The sequence below is a fragment of the Patella vulgata genome, chromosome 1, assembly GCF_932274485.2.
Source record: "Patella vulgata chromosome 1, xgPatVulg1.2, whole genome shotgun sequence".
NCBI classification, from domain to species: domain Eukaryota; kingdom Metazoa; phylum Mollusca; class Gastropoda; family Patellidae; genus Patella; species Patella vulgata.
In genome coordinates, this window is record NC_065879.2 from 15,675,417 (window position 1) to 15,690,240 (window position 14,824).

The 14,824-nt window shown below is 41.9% G+C and overlaps 1 protein-coding gene across 1 annotated transcript in view; it reads left to right on the plus strand.

The window, feature by feature from the left end:
• The first annotated feature begins 3,905 nt into the window (after positions 1 to 3,905).
• The window catches only part of LOC126819951 (uncharacterized), a 36,782-nt gene continuing 25,863 nt past the window's right edge, over positions 3,906 to 14,824 (plus strand). The window contains exon 1 of the mRNA XM_050548054.2: positions 3,906 to 3,948. The gene's annotated coding sequence lies outside the window, so the exon portion shown is untranslated. The remainder of the gene's footprint in view (positions 3,949 to 14,824) is intronic.

Here is a 14,824-nt window from a genome sequence, read left to right on the forward strand (position 1 = left end):
TGGTTAGGAGCAGAACAGTAGGACGTTAAACCCCATTTCATTTCATTTCTTCAAGTTGAAAACTAGTCACAAACGAACTGTTCCGGTCACAAACGAACTGTTCCCTGGAAGAGAAGAGAATTGTCCCCCCTCTCTGATCGATGCTAAGATAAAATCGCCCAAGTTGATTGAATTCAATGTCCAGGACGTTTGGCTCCAAATCGCAATTTATATGAGGGCTCCTCTGCTGGAAAACCCAGGAACCGCCAACAACATTTATATTGAATATAAGCACTGGTTTCTTTGAAACATATAGCACAGCGTTTCGAAAAGTGTTCTCTTATCATTCTCTACTTGCAGGTACTGTCTTGTTAGCTGTCATATTACATAAATATATTATCTATATTATTATCTAGAACCATCACACCTACCGAATAATTTATATTTATTATACTTTTTTTATGTTGTTATTAAAATCAAAACATTAGGATGTCGACAGAATAAAGTCATGTCCTTCCATATTATTACCATTTACTGAACAAATGAACGAACCTCGAAAAGGTGCCACTTTGAAAACTGCAAACGCTGCTCCTAGCTACTCCACAGGTCGCAAACTAAGAATCTGGGCCCTTATTCACGAAAACTTAAACTAAGATACAATCGAAATTTTAAGAAATACTGCAATTCATCGCGGGTTCCACAACCCATCCCTGGGCTCTCCAAAAAAAAAAAAAACACTTTCCCAATATATAATTCATGTAGTTACTTTAGTAAAGTATATGTATCGGCGAGATACGTTACTAAAGTAACTACAATTCATGGTGAAGCAGGATATATCCCTAATAGTGGGATTATAGTAAGGTTTTTCTAAGATGTCACTTCAAAGGGCCGTCGGATAGCACCCCAAACCCAACCCTTTTAACCCAATACAAGGAATAATCTCGAGCCTCTTACTCCAACTTTCAGAATAGCAAGACTTAAGTCCCGACAGAATCCCCAAGATGAGTTCTTAAATAGGTTTTAAATATTTCTGTTTTTTGACAGGCGAGTTTTCAGTTTAATAGGAGTCACCACATCACTGCTTGTAGGCTATACCGGCTTACTCTGGTTGTTAAGGGTTCATAATTGGCTCGGTTAGTATGGTACGTCGTACAGGCTCACTCAAGTGGTCGATGGTTATTCCCGGTTGTTGGCGAGATAATTTTGGTCCCCCCTTTTCAGTGCCAGTGGTGCAGGACGGAGGACATGACAGGGGCGTCGTGACCCATGACTTTGTATGAGGAGCAAGATCCCGTCCGGGCACCAAAAAAAAACCCCAAAACAATATTTATATGTGTGTGCAGGGTGGAAGTTCCTCCCAGTGCCACCGAGTAATGTTGGGCTGTGTGGAACATGCTAGAGTCGATATTGTATCATATTGTATCATATCTGCGGCCCGCGGTATATGTTTGGCATTCGTTGAGCAGTATGTTTATTTATGATTATAATGTTGAAAACCGTATTGAAACCGCATGATTTTTTGTCATATGCGAGCGGGCGCAAAAACTCAAAGGGGGGCAAAAACTTAAAACTATGACGCACAGCTCGACATTGCGTCCCTCTTACTTTGTCCCAAGAACATTGAACGAAAACCCGCAGTTCCGTTAAAATTGTACGTGGCAGGACGTTACAGATCTTCTGACAGTTGGAAATTAAAATAAGGCCGTGACTACACTAGTCGGTACCCATAGCCCACTGCCTGACGCAAGTCCGTCTTCATGCAGTTGGTGCAAAACAGTAGCCTAAGTTAGTTAATCTCATGGCTATTGAAACAGTCAGTAAGGACGTTATTAAACCCCATTTCATTTACCGACGATTGCGGGGTCGTGTTCGTGAATTTGAGCAAAGGGGTCGGAGAAAACGCCAAGTCTGGCATAAATTCTGGGGGATTACCGCGAATTTTATAAAATCAGAAGTTCTGAGACAATATTTCTTCTCATTTTTAGGTGCATACATGTAAGGGATTTACAGTGGAGTGAAGCCAAAACGGCAGCAATTTCGAGGAATGTAGGAGAAAAAATCCTCTTTCGGGGTGTACGCGCCGGGATTATTGGATGTAGGCCTAAATTGATTTCTGTTCTGATCATCGCGCAGGTGTAATTGCAAATGTCACAGCGATTGAACCACTTTTTCTTTACGTGACTGTACATTCCCTTTATGTATATCAGAATTAAGACATCAAAATAACGCACAAAGGGATTAATTATATTAGAATTATCCCACCCGGAGTCGGGTCTAAATAATAAGGCCACCTGCAGATTTTGTAAAGGTCGCGAAATGTAAATCTTGCTGACGAGATTGTGGGTTAGGGTTAACGCTAGACCTTGAAGAAATCTGCAGGTGGCCTTAATATTTAGATTACCTCTTTACGGAATTCGTATATCGAATTTCCTCCCACAGTACCCAGTTCTTTTTTTACGCCCACATTTTCATGTGGACGTATATTGTCGTCGCCCCTGTCCATCCGGACGTCTGTCCACAATTTGTGGACCCTCTAGAGGACACAATTTTGATCCGATTTCGATGAAACTTGAAATACATGTTTATAACCCAGCGATCTTGGTTCATGTCGATATTCGCGCATATCGGATCGTAACTTCCTGAATTATAACCCTTGATTGTATAGCTTGTGGTCCCTCTAGTGGTAACAATTTTTATCGGATTTAAAAAAAGAAAACGTTTGAATATATCACCGTTACACCCGAATGATGGTTGAGTTCGAATTTTCGTGAAAATCATACCAAAAAACTGGCGGACAAAATGACCGCCCCTCATACGCAAATATATTGTAAATATATGGTATATCAAGGTTGTGGGCCCTCTCGAGGACACAATTTTGATCCGATTTTGATGAAACTTGAAATACATGTTAATAACCCACATGACATACATGTTAATAACTTCCTGTATGGCCATTGATTGTACGAAAAATCGTGTTTTAGCCTGTGGTCCCTTTAGAGATCACAATTTTTATCTGATTTTCCTGGATTATGGCTAATGATTGTACGAAAAATCACGTTTTTAGCCTGTGGGCCCTTAGAAGTCACAATTTTTATCCGATTTTAATGAAACTTAAAATATATCTTTATATCCCAAATATCTCAGTTCATTTTGACTTTCGCGCATTTCAGATCATAACTTCCAGGATTATGGTCCCTGATTGTAAGAAAAATCGCCCCCTTTTTTTTTTAGCTTGTTCTCTATCCATCTCTTGCAAAATGTTGGCGTATATCTTGCCTGGCAACCGCTGGTTATTTTAGAAAAAGAAATTGAAAACATCCAACAAATACGTGCCAAGTAATTGGTTACTGTTTGCATTTTTGGGAGTTGTTGATCGAGGACATACACATAAAACGTTATATCTCGCTTTGCCCAACGACAGTTGATGTAAAACCCAATATAAGTTTTCTTCTTAAATAATTGTTTAATTTATGCGCGTTTTTTTTTGTTTTTTTTTTCGTTTTGTTTTTTTTTATTATTGTGTTATTCGAAGCCCCCCCCCCCCCCCCCACACCTACCACTGAAGACTTTTAAATTCTAATATTTGAGATGAGCCCAGTCCTTTTTGTTGGTGTGTATTTTCACTGCCTTCGACCTCCGATTATCTTTAAATGACCACCGATGACCATTTACATGATTTGTCCCTTCCCACAAAAAATGTTGCCGACCATGTTCATTGTTCAGAGCTCGCTAGAGAACGATTCTGGGCTGGAAATCGCGTTTGCGGCCGTCAATTACTCCAATGTAATTATTTTTAATGAATTTATTATCTTTTGCATATTTTCACACAGAGGTTATTGACAAAAAATAATAATTTGTTCGATCCAAGCCAAAAGTGTGACGGAACTGAATTATCTACCCTTGTACGGCATATCGAAATTTTTACCTTCAGCGATTGGAGATCTTTATTGTCATTGAGTAAAATTTGCTGTTTAAATCAATTACCCCTAAGTACCACTAGAATTTCCAGTCAACAAACTCGGTCGATGGTTGGGCTAAAATTTGGGAATAGTTTGTTTGACTGAAATAAAAAACGCACTAACTCAAATATGATTACATCGTTTTTTGTCTATTTTGATTATTTTCCCCCCAAGTTCAAATCTGACAGTTGAAGTCACAATTTTATTGAGATTTTCCTTCCAATAGCAATACCCTAAACAACGTGTTGACCTCTCTTTGCGAGTAAGGTCGTCATCTAGGGTTAAGGGTCAACGACTGACGTCATCAACTGAAAACAATGGCCGTACTAATATAAACAACTTGAATTAAGTCTGTGTCCGATGCATAAAACTGATGACAGCATAGTATCTAGTCGCTTCAGTATTTGACATTTTCATGTGGCCTCGCCCAGTCGATAAAATCAATCAGTTAGTTCAGTCGAATAATCCAGTCGAATAAACCAGTCGAAAAGTTCAGTCGAATACTTCAGTCGAATAATTCAGTCGAATAAACAAGTCGCTCAATATTAAGCAGCGGTGGCAGCGGGCTAAGATAATATAGTAGCAAATCATGCTCGTAGCCATAGCTGAAGGAGCCGGGGGCATGGGGTAGGGACCGGGGGGCTTCCCAACTAATTTCAAGAAATGAAAAGAAATGAAATGGGGGTTCAACGTCCTTCTGTTCTGCTTGGAACTGGGCTAATGAAGACGGGCAGACGCCATACACTGTGCGATGAGGGAAATTTTGCCCGGACAGCGGCACTACGGCCTACTCTTATATCGAATTCCATCTGTCAAAGGGATCTTTTACGTCCACTCCAATGTAGACACGGGACCTCGGTTTTTCGTCCCATCCGAAAGACTAGACAGCTGTCCTTGTCCGCCTCGAAAAGAATAGAGTCCCTATATATGATATAAACGAAGAAAGGGGATGGGGTGGGGCGGGGCGGGGGTGGGGGGGGATGAGGTATTTGACATTTTCATGTGGCCTCGTCCAGTCGATAAAACCAGTCAGTTAGTTCAGTCGAATAATCCAGTCGAATAAACCAGTCGAATAATTCAGTCGAAAAGTTCAGTCGAATAAACCAGTCGAATAGTTCAGTCGAATAATCCAGTCGAATAATTCAGTCGAATAAACAAGTCGCTCAATATTAAGCAGCGGTGGCAGCGGGCTAAGATAATATAGTAGCAAATCATGCTCGTAGCCATAGCTGAAGGAGCCGGGGGCATGGGGTAGTGACCGGGGGGCTTCCCAACTAGTTTCAAGAAATGAAAAGAAATGAAATGGGGTTTTAACGTCCTACTGTTCTGCTTGGAACTGGGCTAATAAAGACGGGCAGACGCCATACACTGTGCGATGAGGGAAATTTTGCCCGGACAGCGGCACTACGGCCTACTCTTATATCGAATTCCATCTGTCAAAGGGATCTTTTACGTCCACTCCAATGTAGACACGGGACCTCGGTTTTTCGTCTCATCCGAAAGACTAGACAGCTGTCCTTGTCCGCCTCGAAAAGAATAGAGTCCCTATATATGATATAAACGAAGAAACGGATGGGGTGGGGCGGGGGTGGGGGGGGATGAGGTATTTGACATTTTCATGTGGCCTCGTCCAGTCGATAAAATCAGTCAGTTAGTTCAGTCGAATAATCCAGTCGAATAAACCAGTCGAATAATTCAGTCGAAAAGTTCAGTCGAATAAACCAGTCGAATAGTTCAGTCGAATAATCCAGTCGAATAATTCAGTCGAATAAACAAGTCGCTCAATATTAAGCAGCGGTGGCAGCGGGCTAAGATAATATAGTAGCAAATCATGCTCGTAGCCATAGCTGAAGGAGCCGGGGGCATGGGGTAGGGACCGGGGGGCTTCCCAACTAGTTTCAAGAAATGAAAAGAAATGAAATGGGGTTTAACGTCCTTCTGTTCTGCTTGGAACTGGGCTAATGAAGACGGGCAGACGCCATACACTGTGCGATGAGGGAAATTTTGCCCGGACAGCGGCACTACGGCCTACTCTTATATCGAATTCCATCTGTCAAAGGGATCTTTTACGTCCACTCCAATGTAGACACGGGACCTCGGTTTTTCGTCCCATCCGAAAGACTAGACAGCTGTCCTTGTCCGCCTCGAAAAGAATAGAGTCCCTATATATGATATAAACGAAGAAAGGGGATGGGGTGGGGCGGGGGTGGGGGGGGGTGAGGTATTTGACATTTTCATGTGGCCTCGTCCAGTCGATAAAACCAGTCAGTTAGTTCAGTCGAATAATCCAGTCGAATAAACCAGTCGAATAATTCAGTCGAAAAGTTCAGTCGAATAAACCAGTCGAATAGTTCAGTCGAATAATTCAGTCGAATAAACAAGTCGCTCAATATTAAGCAGCGGTGGCAGCGGGCTAAGATAATATAGTAGCAAATCATGCTCGTAGCCATAGCTGAAGGAGCATGGGGTAGGGACCGGGGGGCTTCCCAACTAGTTTCAAGAAATGAAAAGAAATGAAATGGGGTTTAACGTCCTTCTGTTCTGCTTGGAACTGGGCTAATGAAGACGGGCAGACGCCATACACTGTGCGATGAGGGAAATTTTGCCCGGACAGCGGCACTACGGCCTACTCTTATATCGAATTCCATCTGTCAAAGGGATCTTTTACGTCCACTCCAATGTAGACACGGGACCTCGGTTTTTCGTCCCATCCGAAAGACTAGACAGCTGTCCTTGTCCGCCTCGAAAAGAATAGAGTCCCTATATATGATATGAACGAAGAAAGGGGGTGGGGTGGGGCGGGGGTGGGGGGGGATGAGGTATTTGACATTTTCATGTGGCCTCGTCCAGTCGATAAAACCAGTCAGTTAGTTCAGTCGAATAATCCAGTCGAATAAACCAGTCGAATAATTCAGTCGAAAAGTTCAGTCGAATAAACCAGTCGAATAGTTCAGTCGAATAATCCAGTCGAATAATTCAGTCGAATAAACAAGTCGCTCAATATTAAGCAGCGGTGGCAGCGGGCTAAGATAATATAGTAGCAAATCATGCTCGTAGCCATAGCTGAAGGAGCCGGGGGCATGGGGTAGGGACCGGGGGGCTTCCCAACTAGTTTCAAGAAATGAAAAGAAATGAAATGGGGTTTAACGTCCTTCTGTTCTGCTTGGAACTGGGCTAATGAAGACGGGCAGACGCCATACACTGTGCGATGAGGGAAATTTTGCCCGGACAGCGGCACTACGGCCTACTCTTATATCGAATTCCATCTGTCAAAGGGATCTTTTACGTCCACTCCAATGTAGACACGGGACCTCGGTTTTTCGTCCCATCCGAAAGACTAGACAGCTGTCCTTGTCCGCCTCGAAAAGAATAGAGTCCCTATATATGATATAAACGAAGAAAGGGGATGGGGTGGGGCGGGGGTGGGGGGGGATGAGGTATTTGACATTTTCATGTGTCCTCGTCCAGTCGATAAAATCAGTCAGTTAGTTCAGTCGAATAATCCAGTCGAATAAACCAGTCGAATAATTCAGTCGAAAAGTTCAGTCGAATAAACCAGTCGAATAATTCAGTCGAATAATCCAGTCGAATAATTCAGTCGAATAAACAAGTCGCTCAATATTAAGCAGCGGTGGCAGCGGGCTAAGATAATATAGTAGCAAATCATGCTCGTAGCCATAGCTGAAGGAGCCGGGGGCATGGGGTAGGGACCGGGGGGCTTCCCAACTAGTTTCAAGAAATGAAAAGAAATGAAATGGGGTTTAACGTCCTTCTGTTCTGCTTGGAACTGGGCTAATGAAGACGGGCAGACGCCATACACTGTGCGATGAGGGAAATTTTGCCCGGACAGCGGCACTACGGCCTACTCTTATATCGAATTCCATCTGTCAAAGGGATCTTTTACGTCCACTCCAATGTAGACACGGGACCTCGGTTTTTCGTCCCATCCGAAAGACTAGACAGCTGTCCTTGTCCGCCTCGAAAAGAATAGAGTCCCTATATATGATATAAACGAAGAAAGGGGATGGGGTGGGGCGGGGGTGGGGGGGGGGATGAGGTATTTGACATTTTCATGTGGCCTCGTCCAGTCGATAAAATCAGTCAGTTAGTTCAGTCGAATAATCCAGTCGAATAAACCAGTCGAATAATTCAGTCGAAAAGTTCAGTCGAATAAACCAGTCGAATAGTTCAGTCGAATAATTCAGTCGAATAATCCAGTCGAATAATTCAGTCGAATAAACAAGTCGCTCAATATTAAGCAGCGGTGGCAGCGGGCTAAGATAATATAGTAGCAAATCATGCTCGTAGCCATAGCTGAAGGAGCCGGGGGCATGGGGTAGGGACCGGGGGGCTTCCCAACTAGTTTCAAGAAATGAAAAGAAATGAAATGGTGTTTTAACGTCCTACTGTTCTGCTTGGAACTGGGCTAATGAAGACGGGCAGACGCCATACACTGTGCGATGAGGGAAATTTTGCCCGGACAGCGGCACTACGGCCTACTCTTATATCGAATTCCATCTGTCAAAGGGATCTTTTACGTCCACTCCAATGTAGACACGGGACCTCGGTTTTTCGTCCCATCCGAAAGACTAGACAGCTGTCCTTGTCCGCCTCGAAAAGAATAGAGTCCCTATATATGATATAAACGAAGAAAGGGGATGGGGTGGGGCGGGGGTGGGGGGGGATGAGGTATTTGACATTTTCATGTGGCCTCGTCCAGTCGATAAAATCAGTCAGTTAGTTCAGTCGAATAATCCAGTCGAATAAACCAGTCGAATAATTCAGTCGAAAAGTTCAGTCGAATAAACCAGTCGAATAGTTCAGTCGAATAATTCAGTCGAATAATCCAGTCGAATAATTCAGTCGAATAAACAAGTCGCTCAATATTAAGCAGCGGTGGCAGCGGGCTAAGATAATATAGTAGCAAATCATGCTCGTAGCCATAGCTGAAGGAGCCGGGGGCATGGGGTAGGGACCGGGGGGCTTCCCAACTAGTTTCAAGAAATGAAAAGAAATGAAATGGTGTTTTAACGTCCTACTGTTCTGCTTGGAACTGGGCTAATGAAGACGGGCAGACGCCATACACTGTGCGATGAGGGAAATTTTGCCCGGACAGCGGCACTACGGCCTACTCTTATATCGAATTCCATCTGTCAAAGGGATCTTTTACGTCCACTCCAATGTAGACACGGGACCTCGGTTTTTCGTCTCATCCGAACGACCAGACAGCTGTCCTTGTCCGCCTCGAAAAGAATAGAGTCCCTATATATGATATGAACGAAGAAAGGGGGTGGGGTGGGGCGGGGGTGGGGGGGGGATGAGGTATTTGACATTTTCATGTGGCCTCGTCCAGTCGATAAAACCAGTCAGTTAGTTCAGTCGAATAATCCAGTCGAATAAACCAGTCGAATAATTCAGTCGAAAAGTTCAGTCGAATAAACCAGTCGAATAGTTCAGTCGAATAATTCAGTCGAATAATCCAGTCGAATAATTCAGTCGCTCAATATTAAGCAGCGGTGGCAGCGGGCTAAGATAATATAGTAGCAAATCATGCTCGTAGCCATAGCTGAAGGAGCCGGGGCATGGGGTAGGGACCGGGGGGCTTCCCAACTAGTTTCAAGAAATGAAAAGAAATGAAATGGGTTTTTAACGTCCTACTGTTCTGCTTGGAACTGGGCTAATGAAGAAAGGGGGTGGGGTGGGGCGGGGGTGGGGGGGATGAGGTATTTGACATTGTCATGTGGCCTCGTCCAGTCGATAAAATCAGTCAGTTAGTTCAGTCGAATAATCCAGTCGAATAATTCAGTCGAAAAGTTCAGTCGAATACTTCAGTCGAATAGTTCAGTCGAATAATCCAGTCGAATAATTCAGTCGAATAAACAAGTCGCTCAATATTAAGCAGCGGGCTAAGATAATATGGTAGCAAATCATGCTCGTAGACATAGCTGAAGGAGCCGGGGCATGGGGTAGGGACCGGGGGGCTTCCCAACTAGTTTCAAGAAATGAAAAGAAATGAAATGGGTTTTTAACGTCCTACTGTTCTGCTTGGAACTGGGCTAATGAAGACGGGCATACGCCATACACTGTGCGATGAGGGAAATTTTGCCCGGACAGCGGCACTACGGCCTACTCTTATATCGAATTCCATCTGTCAAAGGGATCTTTTACGTCCACGCCAATGTGCACACGGGACCTCGGTTTTTCGTCCCATCCGAACGACTAGACAGCTGTCCTTGTCCGCCTCGAAAAGAATAGAGTCCCTATATATGATATGAACGAAGAAAGGGGATGGCGTGGTGCGGGGGGTGGGGTGGATGAGGTATTTGACATTCTCATGTGGCCTCGTCCAGTCGATAAAACCAGTCAGTTAGTTCAGTCGAATAATCCAGTCGAATAAACCAGTCGAATAATTCAGTCGAAAAGTTCAGTCGAATAAACCAGTCGAATAGTTCAGTCGAATAATTCAGTCGAATAATCCAGTCGAATAATTCAGTCGCTCAATATTAAGCAGCGGTGGCAGCGGGCTAAGATAATATAGTAGCAAATCATGCTCGTAGCCATAGCTGAAGGAGCCGGGGCATGGGGTAGGGACCGGGGGGCTTCCCAACTAGTTTCAAGAAATGAAAAGAAATGAAATGGTGTTTTAACGTCCTACTGTTCTGCTTGGAACTGGGCTAATGAAGACGGGCAGACGCCATACACTGTGCGATGAGGGAAATTTTGCCCGGACAGCGGCACTACGGCCTACTCTTATATCGAATTCCATCTGTCAAAGGGATCTTTTACGTCCACTCCAATGTAGACACGGGACCTCGGTTTTTCGTCCCGTCCGAAAGACTAGACAGCTGTCCTTGTCCGCCTCGAAAAGAATAGAGTCCCTATATATGATATGAACGAAGAAAGGGGATGGGGTGGGGCGGGGGGGGGGGGATGAGGTATTTGACATTTTCATGTGGCCTCGTCCAGTCGATAAAATCAGTCAGTTAGTTCAGTCGAATAATCCAGTCGAATAAACCAGTCGAATAATTCAGTCGAAAAGTTCAGTCGAATAAACCAGTCGAATAGTTCAGTCGAATAATTCAGTCGAATAAACAAGTCGCTCAATATTAAGCAGCGGTGGCAGCGGGCTAAGATAATATAGTAGCAAATCATGCTCGTAGCCATAGCTGAAGGAGCCGGGGGCATGGGGTAGGGACCGGGGGGCTTCCCAACTAGTTTCAAGAAATGAAAAGAAATGAAATGGGGTTTAACGTCCTTCTGTTCTGCTTGGAACTGGGCTAATGAAGACGGGCAGACGCCATACACTGTGCGATGAGGGAAATTTTGCCCGGACAGCGGCACTACGGCCTACTCTTATATCGAATTCCATCTGTCAAAGGGATCTTTTACGTCCACTCCAATGTATACACGGGACCTCGGTTTTTCGTCCCATCCGAACGACTAGACAGCTGTCCTTGTCCGCCTCGAAAAGAATAGAGTCCCTATATATGATATGAACGAAGAAAGGGGATGGGGTGGGGCGGGGGGGGGGGGATGAGGTATTTGACATTTTCATGTGGCCTCGTCCAGTCGATAAAATCAGTCAGTTAGTTCAGTCGAATAATCCAGTCGAATAAACCAGTCGAATAATTCAGTCGAAAAGTTCAGTCGAAAACTTCAGTCGAATAATTCAGTCGAATAAACAAGTCGCTCAATATTAAGCAGCGGTGGCAGCGGGCTAAGATAATTAGTAGCAAATCATGCTCGTAGCCATACCCGAAGGAGCCGGGGGCACGGGGTAGGGACCGGGGGGCTTCCAAACTAGTTTCAAGAAATGAAAAGAAATAAAATGGGGGTTTAACGTCCTTCTGTTCTGCTTGGAACTGGGCTAATGAAGACGGACATACGACATACGAGGTCTCGTGTATACATTGGCGTGGACGTAAAAGATCCCTTGACAGATGGAATTCGATATAAGAGTAGGCCGTAGTGCCACTGTCCGGGCAAAATTTCCCTCATAGCACAGTGTATGGCGTATTCCCGTCTTCATTAGCCCAGTTCCAAGCAGAACAGTAGGACGTTAAACCCCATTTCATTTCTTGAAACTAGTTGGGAAGCCCCCCGGCCCCTACCCCATGCCCCCGGCTCCTTCATCTATGGCTATGAGCATGATTTGCTACTACATTATCTTAGTCTGCTGCCACCGCTGCTTAATATTAAGCGACTTGTTTATTCGACTGAATTATTCGACTGGATTATTCGACTGAACTATTTGACTGAATTATTCGACTGGACGAGGCCACATGAAAAAGTAAAATACCTCATCCCCACGTATCCCCATCGCATCACCTTTCTATCATATATAGGGACTCTATTTTTTTCGGGGTGGGGGGGGGGCGGGGGAATATTAGTATCTACTTAAGTACATGTATCACTTAAGACTGGTGAAGACCTCTCCCACCCCTCCTCCCGATCCCCTGGCTCCTACGGTTATGGCTTAAGCATCGCTTAAATACCTATATTATCAAACTACTTTTGCCAAAAAAATTGGGCTTGAAACTAGTTTGAAAGCCCCCCACCCCCCAGCTACTACCCTATGACCCCATATTGGATTAGTGTTAACGACACTCACGTATCTGACTTGTTTTATCGACTTGCATGAGGATACAAGAAGAAGTCTCATCAAATAACTCAATCGTATAATTCGGTCGATATTTGAGCCAGCTCACAGTGTCAATGTGTTATATTTAGTGCTCACATGGAAAAGGATAAAAAAGAAAAAAATTTGTACACAAAAACAACTTTAAGTTATCTGTTTTTTGACATTAGGTATAAGTTCTAATTAGTCTTTTAAAAGTATTAAAAGATTCTAAAATAAATATAGAAATAAAATAAAAGAATAAAACTAAATAATTGGATCTGTAAATTTTTCTAGCAAGATTTATTCAATCAATATAATATACATAATCTAAAGATACATTATTTATGGGGTCTGAAAACATTCCAGGTCTTATATACATGTAATTTCATTTCCCGTAAGAAATTATTTACAGAAATATAAATACATTGTATTTCAAACAACAAACTTAAAAAGGTGAAAACAACATAAACATAATGCCATATGACAAGTATATACAGATTTCAATATTATATACATGGGCGTTGAAAGGGTTACACATTTGACCAAGATCGAATCAACAATGATAACGAATCAACTTACACTATACTGAGCTTTCTAGGAATTATATATTTGAATATCATCATATCATTGGATGCCATCATATACAAGAGCCTGTAAATAAACAAATTTAAAAAAAGAAAAATAAAGAAAAAAAGATCTTCAATTAGAGATGCAAGGCGCTCCCCATTATTATACAGTTGAAGTTACAACACCTAATATTATGTAAAGAAAGTTCAATATCCTTCTAAAATTAACGGATATAAGAATAATAAACTTTCGACACTATTATATAGTATATACAATCAGAAATATGTGACAATTAGTTAATTCGTATATGTACGAAACAAGATTATGGGGTATAGATAGTTGAATATATATATAGTTCGTTAATAACGTTATATTCAAAGACATCTATTTATTTACAGGTGATACTTTGATATTTTAGTTTGTTTTAGAGTTGGTGTGCGTGGGGGGGGGGGGGGTATTTTGATCATTCTTCTGGTTTTATTATCCTGTTACTTCTTTCATTATTCTGTTTCTCTTTGTTTTAGACCGAACTGTATTGCATCTTGATTAGTTGGACTTGTTGCAAATTTTGTCACAAATTTGCAGACTTTTTCACAACGTAATTAGTTACAGATGTTTTATTACTTTCTTTTTTTTTTTTTTTTTAATTTATTACTTAATTGCCTCTTCTGTGTATTGCCGAAGAAGAGTTTGACTCAGAGTCTAGACACTGAGTCTAGCTCTTCACAAGCAATACACAAAAAAACATACTTAAAAGCAGCCCCCTTTTGGACACATTTCATATATGTGGAAGTGGACGTTAAACACATAGCATAGTAGTAGTAGGCCAGTTAATACGTGCCCCTAACGTTTTTAGAACGTAGTGTTTTATAATATTTCATGGAATTAACACAATGTGCCGTTAAATATGGATGATATTGATGACCATACTGTAAGTATTACAACATCATTTACTTTTCAGACGGAGGTATTTTCTTTCCGTTGCTAATGTAATGGTTCGGGCTTATAATTACATTATTTTATCATTTTTTCTATACTATTTAGGCATATAAATCCATTAATTTTTGCATAATATTGGAAAATGGCGTGTCCCTTACTCTCTTAAAAACGAGAACGGGGGTATGCTATAGACGCTTTTTTTTTAAGGTACATTGAAAGTAGAGCTTAACTGAAATTAAATCTGGAACCTTTCGTAGTGATACAAGTATATGTGATAAATATCATAAATAAATGTGATAAATATTAAAGAGCTAAAAGAAGGAAAACTGATTGACCCGGATCCATTACCAAATTCATATTGACCATTATGCAAAATATTTTAATTTAGTTCTGTATTGCTATCTAGATGGAATGAGTCACAGTGTCTATCAATAAAATATGCTTCAAAACTACAGAGACAAGTTTACTAAAAACTTGGAATTAAATGATATCATACCTCCTGTCCAAAGCGCACTGACAATTTATTATTAAGATTATCATCAATAAGTACATGTAAAAGTGTATTAGGTTTCTCAACATTTTACCAGGCATTTGGTACCATTTGTAGGTAAGGGTTGCTATTAAAATTAATGCAAAATGATATCAATGGAAATATAATTAACATAACTAAATCGAGATCTTATAAATTCCCACCAATTCTGAAGAAGTCAAAATAATTATGGTCATACAAATTGCTCATAACGGCCAAAAAAATAAGAGA